We start from the raw sequence: 12036 nt of genomic DNA on the forward strand, positions 1-12036 counted from the left end.
AAATCTTCATCCAAATTAAAGAGTCAATAGTTTTGACTTCTTTTGTATAGTCTTTAAAATTAACAACATGAATTACCGTGTATGAATCTGGCTATTCATAGTGCACAAAGTTATGCTGTTTTGTACAGGAAGACTGCAAAGGTTAATCATTTGTTTTCCAACCTTGCTTGAATTAACATATATAATTTTATTTGTTATCCTCTTCAATTTTATTTCAAAGGACAACTTCTAGAATGGCAGCTTAGTAACATCAGACTTGCTGTAACTTTTACATTTTCGATTTTTCTAATAGATACTCAAGCCAGAAAAATATCCCATGTCTTGGCAGTTGATTAGAATCATTTACTATAATTTTTGACACAGCAATTGTATGGTTCTGTGTCAAGTAATGCTTTCCAAAGCATTCCAAATTCTTTCCTCATGGAGAGAACTGTGGGGCTGGCAATATCTATCTGGACTTGTTTGGATCATACTTGTGATATTGGCAGATAAATAGCTTTGGTTCTGCATATGCTTGGCTTGAACAAAGCCTACACAAACATAACTTACAGAGAAATGCATTCTTTTACAACGTTATTCTTGTGCTTTATTTGTCCTCCAATGGCAAGCAAAGCTTTCCCAACCCCCAGATCTGGGGCCATGATTGTCCGGGTATGCAGCAAAGATATCAGACCCTGAAGGAGCTTATGGTTGAAGGTATTAGTCCAGAAGAACATCTGATTGGATATTATATTACAGTTCATTGTTTTTAATTCTTTCTGTCACACTTAATACAGGACACAAATAGCAAATGAGATCAATCGACTTAATGATGAAGCTACTGTCTGGCAGGTGGCAAGTCCTGTTGGTGGTGGAGAGATGTGAACTGAAGTGTTGTGCCTGAGCACATGCTGGGATACTGTGTAAAAAGCGGGGCCTTTTCCCTCCTTGAGAAACTTCAGGAAATCTTACTTTTTGCTTCACTTTCATGACAAGTGTCCTGAAAACAAAGTGTTGAAACCACTTAAAATATCTGCTTGAGGGAATGTTCAGTGTTTACAAAACCTGCTGTCATTTTTGTTCCAGCCAAAGCTATTTGCCAAGTTTGACCTGAACGACCACATGGCTTCAGCTGTCCCAAAACCACATTCTTTGGCAAATGACTGCATTGCCAATAAATAAACACAGCTTCACTGAACTGTAATGGGAACGTTCCATATGGGAAGACGTCTTTGCAAGACTGAAACTTCAGTTTGGCCTTGGAAGGGAACAAATTCTGTGCCTGAGTGCTACATATTAAACCACATGGTTATCTTAAATACCTGTGGCTAATTGGTGAAGCTGATATACTGCTTAACTCCTTATGAAGTACTGGCACTAATGGTAGTGTCAGCAGCTCCATGTAGGAAGATCAACCAATCTAAACAGGACCGTTTTTAAAATGGCTTTCTTTCTTTCTTTCTTTCTTTCTTTCTTTCTTTCTTTCTTTCTTTCTTTCTTTCTTTCTTTCTTTCTTTCTTTCTTTCCTTCCTTCCTTCCTTCCTTCCTTCCTTCCTTCCTTCCTTCCTTCCTTCCTTCCTTCCTTCCTTCCTTCCTTCCTTCCTTCCTTCCTTCCTTTCTTTCTTTCTTTCTTTCTTTCTTTCTTTCTTTCTTTTTAATTCTTTTTTTTTTTTTTTGGTTATCCCTTAATCAAAATCATCTCTAAAAAGAAGTATTATTAACACAGAAATGAATAGTCCACATAATAAAATCAATTATTTCTACTCTGATTGCATCACTTCTATGCACAAGGGAGCTAATGATTAAGTCTGTTGAAGACTCTTTTTCATCACAGACAGTAAAGTCCAGTTTTTCTGGAAATTACCTACAATTTTTCATCTGTAACTTAGATCTCCTAATATTCTGAATATCTGTTTATCCTAGTAAATCACTAGTAAATTAGCTACCCTACATTGGTCATGTAAACTGGTGGCTTCAACCATTTGTGCCTGAACTAAGTGAAGGCATGAAAGGTTTAGTTCCAGCTAGAATGAAAAGTTTCAAAGTAGAAATTAAAAAAATAAAATAAAATAAAATAAATTAAGCCAGCAAAACCACATCCATTATTTTTATTTTTGTTTATTTATATATAGTATTCAATTGTAGATCAATGGTACTACTCTTTGAAGGACTCTAAGTTCATGTCTGTTATTGCCAAAAAAAACCCAGACCATTAAAAAGAAACCCAACAGTTATAGTTGCTAAGGGGCAACAATTCAGGTTCCAGCAGTGTCCTTTATTTAACCTAAGTACTAAAAAGATATGAAATATTAACAAAGAAAACACAAATCTTTGTTAATTTACAGTCTAAGGTGAATTTGTTACTTTCCCTTTTTCTTTCCCCTCCTTTTCTCCTTCCCCTTTCCCTTTTGCCTTTTCTTTTTTTTCTTTTCCTTAATGCCAGATTATTAAGAAAGTGACACTGTCACAAATAACATTTCTTAACCCCTCTCATAATAGCACATTTTGCCAATCAGAAGCCAAACAAAATTTTCAGCTTGACTCTTGAGCCTCAGTTATTAAAATAGAACTGTATTTGGGACATTGTTTACGATCACATGGGTGAATAAAAGGTTATCTCTCCATCAAGACAACCATTCAGTGTAGGGACATATTTGACTGGAGGAATAGTCTGGGACAGGATTGCCTCAATCAGATCCTGTCCAGATTTTACAAGGAAAGAGAGCTCTCTGCCCATCTAGTGAAAGGGTAGAGAACTCACAGATAAATGAGCTTTATATGAGATTGTGTAGCTCAGCAGAGAGGTGAGGAAGAGAATTCTGAAGTCCTGTGGCCACCAAGGAAGAGTCAGGAGGATCATTTTGTGTTGTATTGGGTGGATTTTGCATTGCATCTTGTTGCAGCTGCCTGGCACATAGGTGCCTGCATGGACCAGACTGGCTGTTGTAACCTGACTACTGCACAGCATCCATGGGTAATGGAAGGGAGTGGAGTCCTTTGCAGTGGGGAAGAAGGGTAAGGGGGCAAAGATGAAAATGAAACCAAACTGCCTTAATGTCACAACTCCTTTTTGAGAGATGCAGTATGGTACTTTATGTAGCCTTAATTTAACAAGGAACTAATTCTATAAATCAGTCATGGTATGTTTTGGGAAATACTGGCCTAATTCTAGCTTAAACTTTAATCTTTCAGTTGATACAATTTTCTGATTAGATGGAGATAAAGATGTAGGCAACCCATGGATTTAAATGCCATAAATTGGAAAAGTTTGATGTCTTCTAGGGCAGGGCCCAAAATACAGATCCTTTTAGACTAAGTGGCCCATTCTGTTGGACTAATGCTACATAAAAATTTCATTTCTGTTTTACTGGATCCCAGATAATTGGAAATGGTTGTTGGGTAAGTCACAGGCCACCAAGGTAATGTAACACACATGTTTTTAGCAAGTTTTTCACACATGTCTGGCAAGTCTTTCAGAGCAGGAGAAGGCTTTAGGGATTCTTTTGTGGGCCTTAGATCGTGCATTAAATCCTATCAGCTATTGATTCTTTCCCTTTTTGACTTCTGCTCAGTTTGGGTTATTGGACAGTACTTTTTGTGTTTTGTTATAAGACCTAATTAGAGCCCTTTGACACTCAAAATTTCTAGTTTGCAGGGAACTGTAATAATGTGCAATTTTGTTTAATCCTCAGTGGGTTGAAACCTTTGTGCCACTGAGGGTAAGGGAGTTTTGCCATACATATCAGTGGAAGCAGGACATTTTCTTTATTTTTTCTTAAAACATTGGGTAACCAACAAAGTGCTTTAGACATGGGGAGTAAGATTGTGATGATGATTACAAATCCCAGATCTGTAAAAACTCTGAGTTGGAATTATCTTGGCAATTAACAATATACATTGTTGTTTTTTATTTTAGTGTTGTTGTTTTTTCTTTTCAAAGTGGTAAGCATTTTATGCTCACAGTTTTTATCCATTAAAGTAATTGAGAACACTTTTTCACTCTTTCTTGTCAATATATTTAGTCCCCAACAGAAAACACGTTGTTTTATCATTGCCAAGTACTTCAATTTCACTGTAGTACTTCTAAGATAATCATCTATTTTTCTTGTGGGTTGCTGTAAATGTCTTTTTCTTAATGCACCGAGCTTTAGAAATGTGGTCGTACAGAAATCAGATCAGGTAGGACTTTGTCAGCATGGTATTTCTTGGCTATTAGAAATACTTGGTGTTTGTCATCAAGCTTTATAGATTCAAGGTACACTGCTACTCTGTAAAAGAGGCACATTTCCTTCTGGTAGTGAAAAGATATTTTTTTTTGTAAACTGATTAAATAATGCCAAAGGTAGAGGGTTGCCAACAAGCCATTCCTGGAATCACCCAGTTTCCAAAAAAAAGTCTTTTTTCTACCACCCAAGCAATCTTGCAGGATCATCACTGCAGACACAGGGTAAAGCTCCAACACATGGGGTCTAACACAAGAGAGGAGTGAGGGTTTTCAATGCTAGAGAAATGAGTGAGCTGTTTGTAGCATATAATCATAACGTGCTCTGAGGCCTATCTTCTGCTCCTAAGAAAACCACATGAAACTAGTTTCCACAGGCAATTTTGATTGTTATTTCCTCTCAACATATTTGCTCTGCTCTTCAAAAAGGTGATAAATATTTTTATTATAATTGTATAGTTGAGATTCAAAATAGAGAATGACTTTTTTTTTCTTTTTTTTTTTTTTCTTTTTTTTTTTCTCATAAGGCATATGGTATTACTGAGAGACAGAGAGAGGCAAAAATATCAGACAGTTATAGAAATGTGTGCATTTTATCTTTTTTGGACCACACATCCTAGCCTTGGGAGTATTCCTGGAAGATGTGCTATCAGATTTCCTGAGTGCTTTATTTCTATTTATTTTTTTAATCAAATTGCAAAATAATTGTTGCAGCATACGTCTAGTATTTAGAAACAGTAACAGGAATGATATATCCTGCTACTTCAATTTTGAATTTGTTCTTCATGATCTTAACAAAAGAAGAGTGCTCTTGGAGAACTGTAATTAGTGCATTCCTTCATCAGCTGCAACCCCATTGCTCTTCAACCTGTGGAACCAGGCTAGGGATTCTTTCTTCAGACAGAGCAGTTATTTCTGTCTTAGCATGAGATATTATTGTGAGATGCCTGGTATGGTCACGATTAGCATGAAGATATATAGAAGGCCCGAGGTTTCTATTTGTGTCTGTCTGTCTGTTGGGGATGGTGAATATTTCTGGGTGCTTGCATGTATCTCAAGGTGGTCAAAGGGTGGCAGTTTTCAGTTATTAAGAATGATCTGGGTTAGCCCCAGTCTTTCTGGGTCACTAAGTTTCAAATTCAGATATTTCACATCTGTTTCTTGTTCACAGCCACTAACAAAGAAGTACAATACCAAAAGAGTCCCAGTTTCAGAAGCGTGTCTGGTCCTTAAAGGAATTTGACTGGTTACTTAAGAAAAAAAAAAAAAAAAAAAAAAAAAAAAGCACAGCTATACCTCCTATTCAAATTTGCAGATTAGGCAAAAACCAAAAACCCAGAGGTGAAAGGTCAAATAAAGCAGTTGAAAGCATTTTCTATAGACTTCCTGGTTGAGGAGGGAAAAAAGAGCACACAGTCCTCCAAAGCACGCTATAAATGCCAGAACAGTGTGAGAGACACTTTAATAGGTTCCATTCTTGATGAAAATCTCAAAACAGCCTCACTAATACGGTGTAGAAATCCAATATGCCAGACATATTTGCTGCGTGCAATACCCATCAATCTAGGGATAGTAAGACCTTGAAGGACAGTGTTGTGTAATAACCAGCTCAAACTATTGTGTAGTTTGGTTAAAATTGTCTAAAACAGTTGGAAAAAAAGTGATGAAAAATGTTACCCCTTGCCCTAACATTTATTTCTTTTTTTCCTAGCAGAGATTTTTTTTTTTTTTTTTATTTATTTGAAGTGCTTTCTTTGTCCTGTGGTAACATTGCCACTTAACCAGCTTTAAATTAGCATCCAATATAAAACAAATAAACTTCATATTGGTGGCAGGTTTCAGACAAAAGTCTCAGCACACTTTAATTGTTAATCCATACAGCACACCTTTGGCATTCAGCGGTACAATTCGTAACATTTCAGAGATTGGAAAATGAAGGGAGAATCAAAGGAAAGCTGGGATGAGATTCATCTCACGTAAGCAGAATTTTCCAAAAGCTGGGTGTCTTATGCAGGTTCCCATTGTAGGCAATGGGTTCTTTAGGGGTGTGATTCATCTCACTTCTTTTAAGTAGCTGTTGTAGGTGAGACTGAACGACGTGAATAAAATTGTATCGGGTGCTGCATAAGATGTCTTGGAGAACTAGTCTGGACACCTACATTCAAGACGGCTAAAGCCTGCTGAAAGGAATCCCACTGCAGCAGACAGTGGCTCAATTCTCTGCCTGCAAATGAGTATGTCAGCACTTCCCTCTCCCACTAGGCTGTTATGAACTACATATGTTGAATATTACAGATAACTCCAGTGTTTTAATAATAGTGACTGTGCCAATGTAATTCAGGCAAACAGAGCTCCCATTTCTTTCATCTCCCACTCCTGTGGTATTTGTTATGTAGAGAGTAGAGCTGGTCTCCAAAGATAATCAGAATGGACAAGGTGGTCACAAAGTGGTGAAGTTATCAAAAATATTTCGGGTACTGCAAAATTAAATATCTTGAGTCAAAGTTGCAGACTCAGAATTGGTAAGTGTACTACTTTGACTTGAAAACTTCCAGGATTTGATTTCTGTAAAAATGTGTCAATTGGAAGACTTTGCTACTATTGTTCCGTGAAGTAAAGTTAAAAATAAAAATAAAAATAAAAATAAAAATAAAAATAAAAATAAAAATAAAAATAAAAATAAAAATAAAGACTTTCCAAACCAGGCTTTCTCTCAACTTTTCACCTCAGACAGCAAATGAGGGCAATTCATTGCTCTGACAGTGGCGGAGGCGTAGTAAAGAGGGTGAGGAGGGCGGTAAGATGTGAACAGACTACTTGGCTGAATGGGTTGGAGCAGCTGGGGATAGCTGAAAGGAAGGACTGAAAGGAAGCAAAGACGGGAGACTGCAAAGAAAAAGTAGAAACCAGTCCTGAGGGCAAACCCGGTGATGGGTGCCACGGCAGCAGGAAGGGACCTGTTTTACCTGCCGCCGTTAAAACATTCCTGCTGTGACAAGAAGTCAGTTCAGAGCCTGACAAGAGCTGTGCGTGCATCGTGTCGCTTTGGAGGAGCCTCTGCTCTCCTTTGCGGGGCACGGAGCACCCTCTAGTGACCGCAGCGGCAGGAGCCGGCCCGGGCTGGGATGCCCGTGGCTCCCTGCCCAAGGGGACGCTCGGGTGCTAAAACTGGCGAGGGGATGTCCCTCGCCAGTGGTGCTGAGGCTGATCGAAAGGCAAACAAGAGGCATGAAATGATGCTGAAGGAAATGATGCTGAAGGAAAGGGTGCTTTTTTGTGGGACTCGTGCCTCATGACCCCAGTGGACAGGCAGTGATAACATTAATAATGCAGCTTCATGTGGGCTGCTTGCTTTGATATAGTGACTGGAGCTTGGCAGAAGTGCTCAGAGTAGCACCATCCTCCTGGAGTTACCCTCACAGCTATGGGTCACTGGTCAGGGATTCACCCTGGAACCATACCCCATTTTTTTCCAGGATGGAGCTTGTCCTGCATCCTCAGTCCTGGGTGCTGCATCAAACCCCCTCGGGTATGGAAGGAAGGAGTTCCCACAGCATCCCTGGAGCTCCAGCAGCCCTGAGGATGGCGGACGACAGTCGGTCACCCCCCAGGGCATTGCCCAGGCTGCTGGTTCTCAGCACCTGGGGGCAGGTTGTGAAACTGTTCTTCTTCTAGGCACCTCTGTGTGTTCCCCTGCTGGAAGACCGTTTGTGAGAGCTTTCTTTGTGGGGAAGGGAGAATTTCCCCCCTGTGAACAGATTTGCTGACATTTTCTTCAGAACCAGCTGAAAGCCATGAATTAAAGGGAGGAAGTCCCGTTGAAGCATGTGGTGAAAACTTGATAAGAGCTTATTTGGCCCTCACGCACCAAGCGGAGCATGGCCAAGCTGAACAAAATATTCAGAGCTACATTTAAGCAAAATGTGATGTCTTTTTTAGAGGATTAAGACCTTTACAGATGTATTTTCACATGCCATGGAGTAGCACTAATTTCCCTAAGTTTCTTAAAATCTACTTAAAAAAAAAAAAGGCAATACAAAGTCCTTTGTTGAAGTCAAGTTTTCCAGGTTCTGCCTAAAGTGGAGCATCTTTTTTACCTGGAATATTGATAAGAGAAATGAAATTTGCTCCTTGCCTTGCCTTGCCTTGCCTTGCCTTGCCTTTTCTTGCCTTGCCTTTTCTTGCCTTTTCTTACTTTGCCTTTCTTTGCCTTGCTTTGCCTTGCCTTGCCTTTGCCTTCGCTTGCCTTGAGTTGCCTAGCCTACCCATAAATGCTGTATATACACACACTTAGTGTAACAGATAAGACAAATGTGTCCCCAGATCACCCTGCTGAATTTAAAGAGAGGTATTTATAATATAAAGAAGTACATACAGTTAAAGGGACAAAGGCCATGTTATTAGCAGTGCTATAGCAGTTGATAGAGTAAAAAGGAAAGAAGCTATCTGGGCAGACTGCTGAACTAGAGATGTGAAAGTAAAAGACCTAGTGGCTCCAGTGAGGATATTAGAGGTTGCTTCTAACCTTTTGGTCATCCAGGGCTGGGAGCAACATTCTTGGTTTACCTCCAGACAGCAAGATGGATTGCAGGGCTGTTTACATAGGGAATACGGTAATATATTTCCCACATCCTAACACTCCAGCACATATGATATAAAAAATATGAGGAATTGATTGTTTTGTAAAGTTAGTGGGATCATTTCTAATAGCATGAAAAATGGTTGCTTGAGAAATATTTTACTAGTCATTAAGTGAGTACAGACATACTAAACATACCTCTGCTACATCCCATAAAGGCTTCAACAAGCACAATTTTTTCCTTGGAAATTCATCTTCTTATTTTAGGACCCAATTTAATCACTTCTTTTGCATGGTCAAACTAAATTTGTCTTCGGTCTTCAGTGCATAAAAACTCTTCTTTAAAGAGGGAACTCTTTAGTCCTAAAGATGGAAGGCACTCAAAGCAGCATTTTACCCTGTCTGTATCCAGGAAAGAACTAGTGCACAGCTGTAACTTTAAAGCATGTGTAAAAATCTTGTTTTGATCAAGAAACTTAAGCACATATGTAGTGTTAAGCAGATAAGGCAGTATTTTGTTGCTGTGGTTTCTAGGTGAAGGCTTGAATGTAAAAAAAAAAAAAATCAACAAAAAGTAGCCCAGACAAATTGAGATGACAAGCTTGAGGGAGAAATTATGGAGAAAAGCAGTGTTGGGTTGCTTATATGTCTTTCTAATACTTTTTAATACTTTTTTTGTGTTTTCATTCTACTTGTTGACAAAGACACATTTTTTCAAACTCATACACCATTATTACAGACAATAGTGCATAGTTGCCTAACATAACAAAAGCATATTTTCTTTCTATTTAATCTTAACAAAATGCATAAAAGAGAATAATAGTAGAAGTGTTTGTACTATTTTTCTTTTGCAACTGGATGATGGTGATTTGATAACCCAATATTTTCCTTTCTTTACTATGCCAAAGCTCTGCCTCACAATTGGATCAACATAAGCGTAAGCACTCAGAAATCTGCCTGTGGCTATTAGCTTGAAAGTCAAATAAACTTCATTGAATTCTTTGGCACAGAATGTGTGCCAGTTTAAAATGGCAAAATCCTTACCAGGCTGTGGGCTCTGTAAAATTCAAGTAATAATAATAAAAGAGCTCAGCAGAGTCTGATATTGCTTGATTTATGCTTCTGAAAGCCCTACAGAAATCAACAAGAGGTTTGTATATATGGAGACAGGCAGGAGAAGAGTCATTACTAAATCCTACTTGTGAATGAATTTGTTAGATCCCACCCACTGGAGAGCTGGATACTTCAAGTGTCTCAATATATTTAAGAAAAAATAAATATATATATAAATATTATGGGCTTAGCTAGAGTGGAAGTCACCCAACTGAAACATTATACAACACTTTGAAATTTCAAGAAAAAGGTCCTAATCTCTTGGCTGACTTACTCATTGTTTGGAGATGAAAAGGGAGGAAATCAACATCCCCATGAAATACAATTACTGTAAATTGCTTTCTTTTCTTACTGTTCATAATGAAAATAGGAAAGTTACCAGAAGTTACCTACTCTGTAGAAGCACAGTAAGTTGATGAATGTAGTCCTCAAGAAGACATTCAGCAGTGTAAAACTGGATTTATATATGAAAAAACGAATCTATATGAATAAACTCATAGAGGACATAGTCAGCAGTGCTGACTTCGGATTGCTCTGAAGAGAACAGAAATCGTCTTTGCAATGGAAGAAACCAGAGCTCCTTAAAGTGAACTATAAAATCGAGCTAAACTTGTACAGGGGGATAGATCCTGTGACACCTCAGAGCCCAGATCAGGGAGTAAAAGCAGGGCACCTGCTGCCTGCAGTCTCTCTGTTAGCATCTGGAGGTTGCTGAGGTTCCCAGAGCCCCACGGGCTAGCTGAGGAGGCCCCAAAGCTTCAAAGAAGCTGGAGATGAGCAAGGAGAGAGGCCCACCTGTGTGACACACTATGACTCTGCCAGATCCCTATTTTGCACCGGTCCTGAGCTTTTTGTGCAAGCACAAAAGCTGTGTCCTTAGATTTCCCAATATGTGGTCCTCAGGGAACCATTTCCATCAGCGGGGGTGGATGGAGCTTTTTTTTTTGCCCTGCCTCATGTGAGGTGGACCGTTGCCTGAAGGACAAATACTTTTGGGCCAGGTAGGTAGTGCTTCATGTCCTCCAGATGCTGCTCTGGAGGACTGCATGGCTACCTCTCACCTTCTTTTGGTCGGGATAGACCAAAAAAAAAAGAGTGAAAGAGTGAAAGAAAAGAGTGAACTGGGACTTCCAGTACTGCCACCTCTGTTAGTGTGTACTGTTTGGAAAAAGTGCATACCAATTGCTGGTAGTCAAAAGCAGGTACAGAAAAACACTCTGGTTTCCTTTTCTTTTCATAAAAAGCAAGAGAGGAAGGCACTGGGAAAAGATGAGGTCATTTACCTCTACTAAATAATGCTACTACAAGCCATCACTATTTCTTACTCTTTTATTTATTTATTTATTTATTTATTTATTTATTTATTTATTTTTACCCCATCAGAGTTCCTGGTTAGAGGGCAGGACCCTGCTACAGTGGGAATTGTTTACCTAGTGTTGCAGTGCTTTCAAATAAAATGTCCAACGTTTTGATGTTGTTAGAGCAGGTACTGAAAAATTAGAAGCCAGTTACAGTCAGAGCAGCTTTTAAAAATTACAAGACTATTTAAGAAGTAATACATTCTGACATTTTTTTTTCTTTACATTTTTGAGAGTCCTCTTCTCAAGCTTTATCCCTCAGCTGAAAGCTTGCAATCTTTACATTCACATGTCTTTGACAAAAAAAGATCCTGCAAGACTTAAAAGAGCAAGTGGATTGTGCCAGCACTGGATCTTTGAGTGTGTGTTTTTGCACTGCCTGACACTGTGGAAACACTGCCTTTCTCATTCCCAATCTCTTTCTTCTTCTCTTTTTTTTTTAAAGATTTTTTTTTTTTTTTTTTTTTTTTTTTTTTTGGAGTTCAGCATTCCTAAGCCAGGGCCTAGGACAGGGACAGTATTTTTTTTGCACAGCTTGGAGTTTTGGGGTGCCCTGTAATGGCCAACTGTTACAAAAAGACAAATAAATATATAATAGTATAAAAAATGGCTATCATGTTCAAACCAGGAAGGGAATCACCAGTGAAACCATCTGATTTTCATGCATGGATAGAGCAGGAAAAGCTGTGAACTAACTAATCTAAGAGCATGGACAATGTAAGACTGTTTAAGGTGTTCAGACATTTGTTTAAGAAATGCATGTCTTTCTGTGGCTTCCTTTCCTC

General features: G+C 38.7%; 1 protein-coding gene across 6 annotated transcripts in view; it reads left to right on the top strand.

The window, feature by feature from the left end:
* The window catches only part of ERG (ETS transcription factor ERG), a 149147-nt gene that overhangs the window by 70134 nt on the left and 66977 nt on the right, over positions 1–12036 (top strand). The gene's annotated exons all lie outside the window — the stretch shown is intronic.

The sequence above is a fragment of the Anas acuta genome, chromosome 1, assembly GCF_963932015.1.
Source record: "Anas acuta chromosome 1, bAnaAcu1.1, whole genome shotgun sequence".
Taxonomy (NCBI): Eukaryota; Metazoa; Chordata; class Aves; order Anseriformes; family Anatidae; genus Anas; species Anas acuta.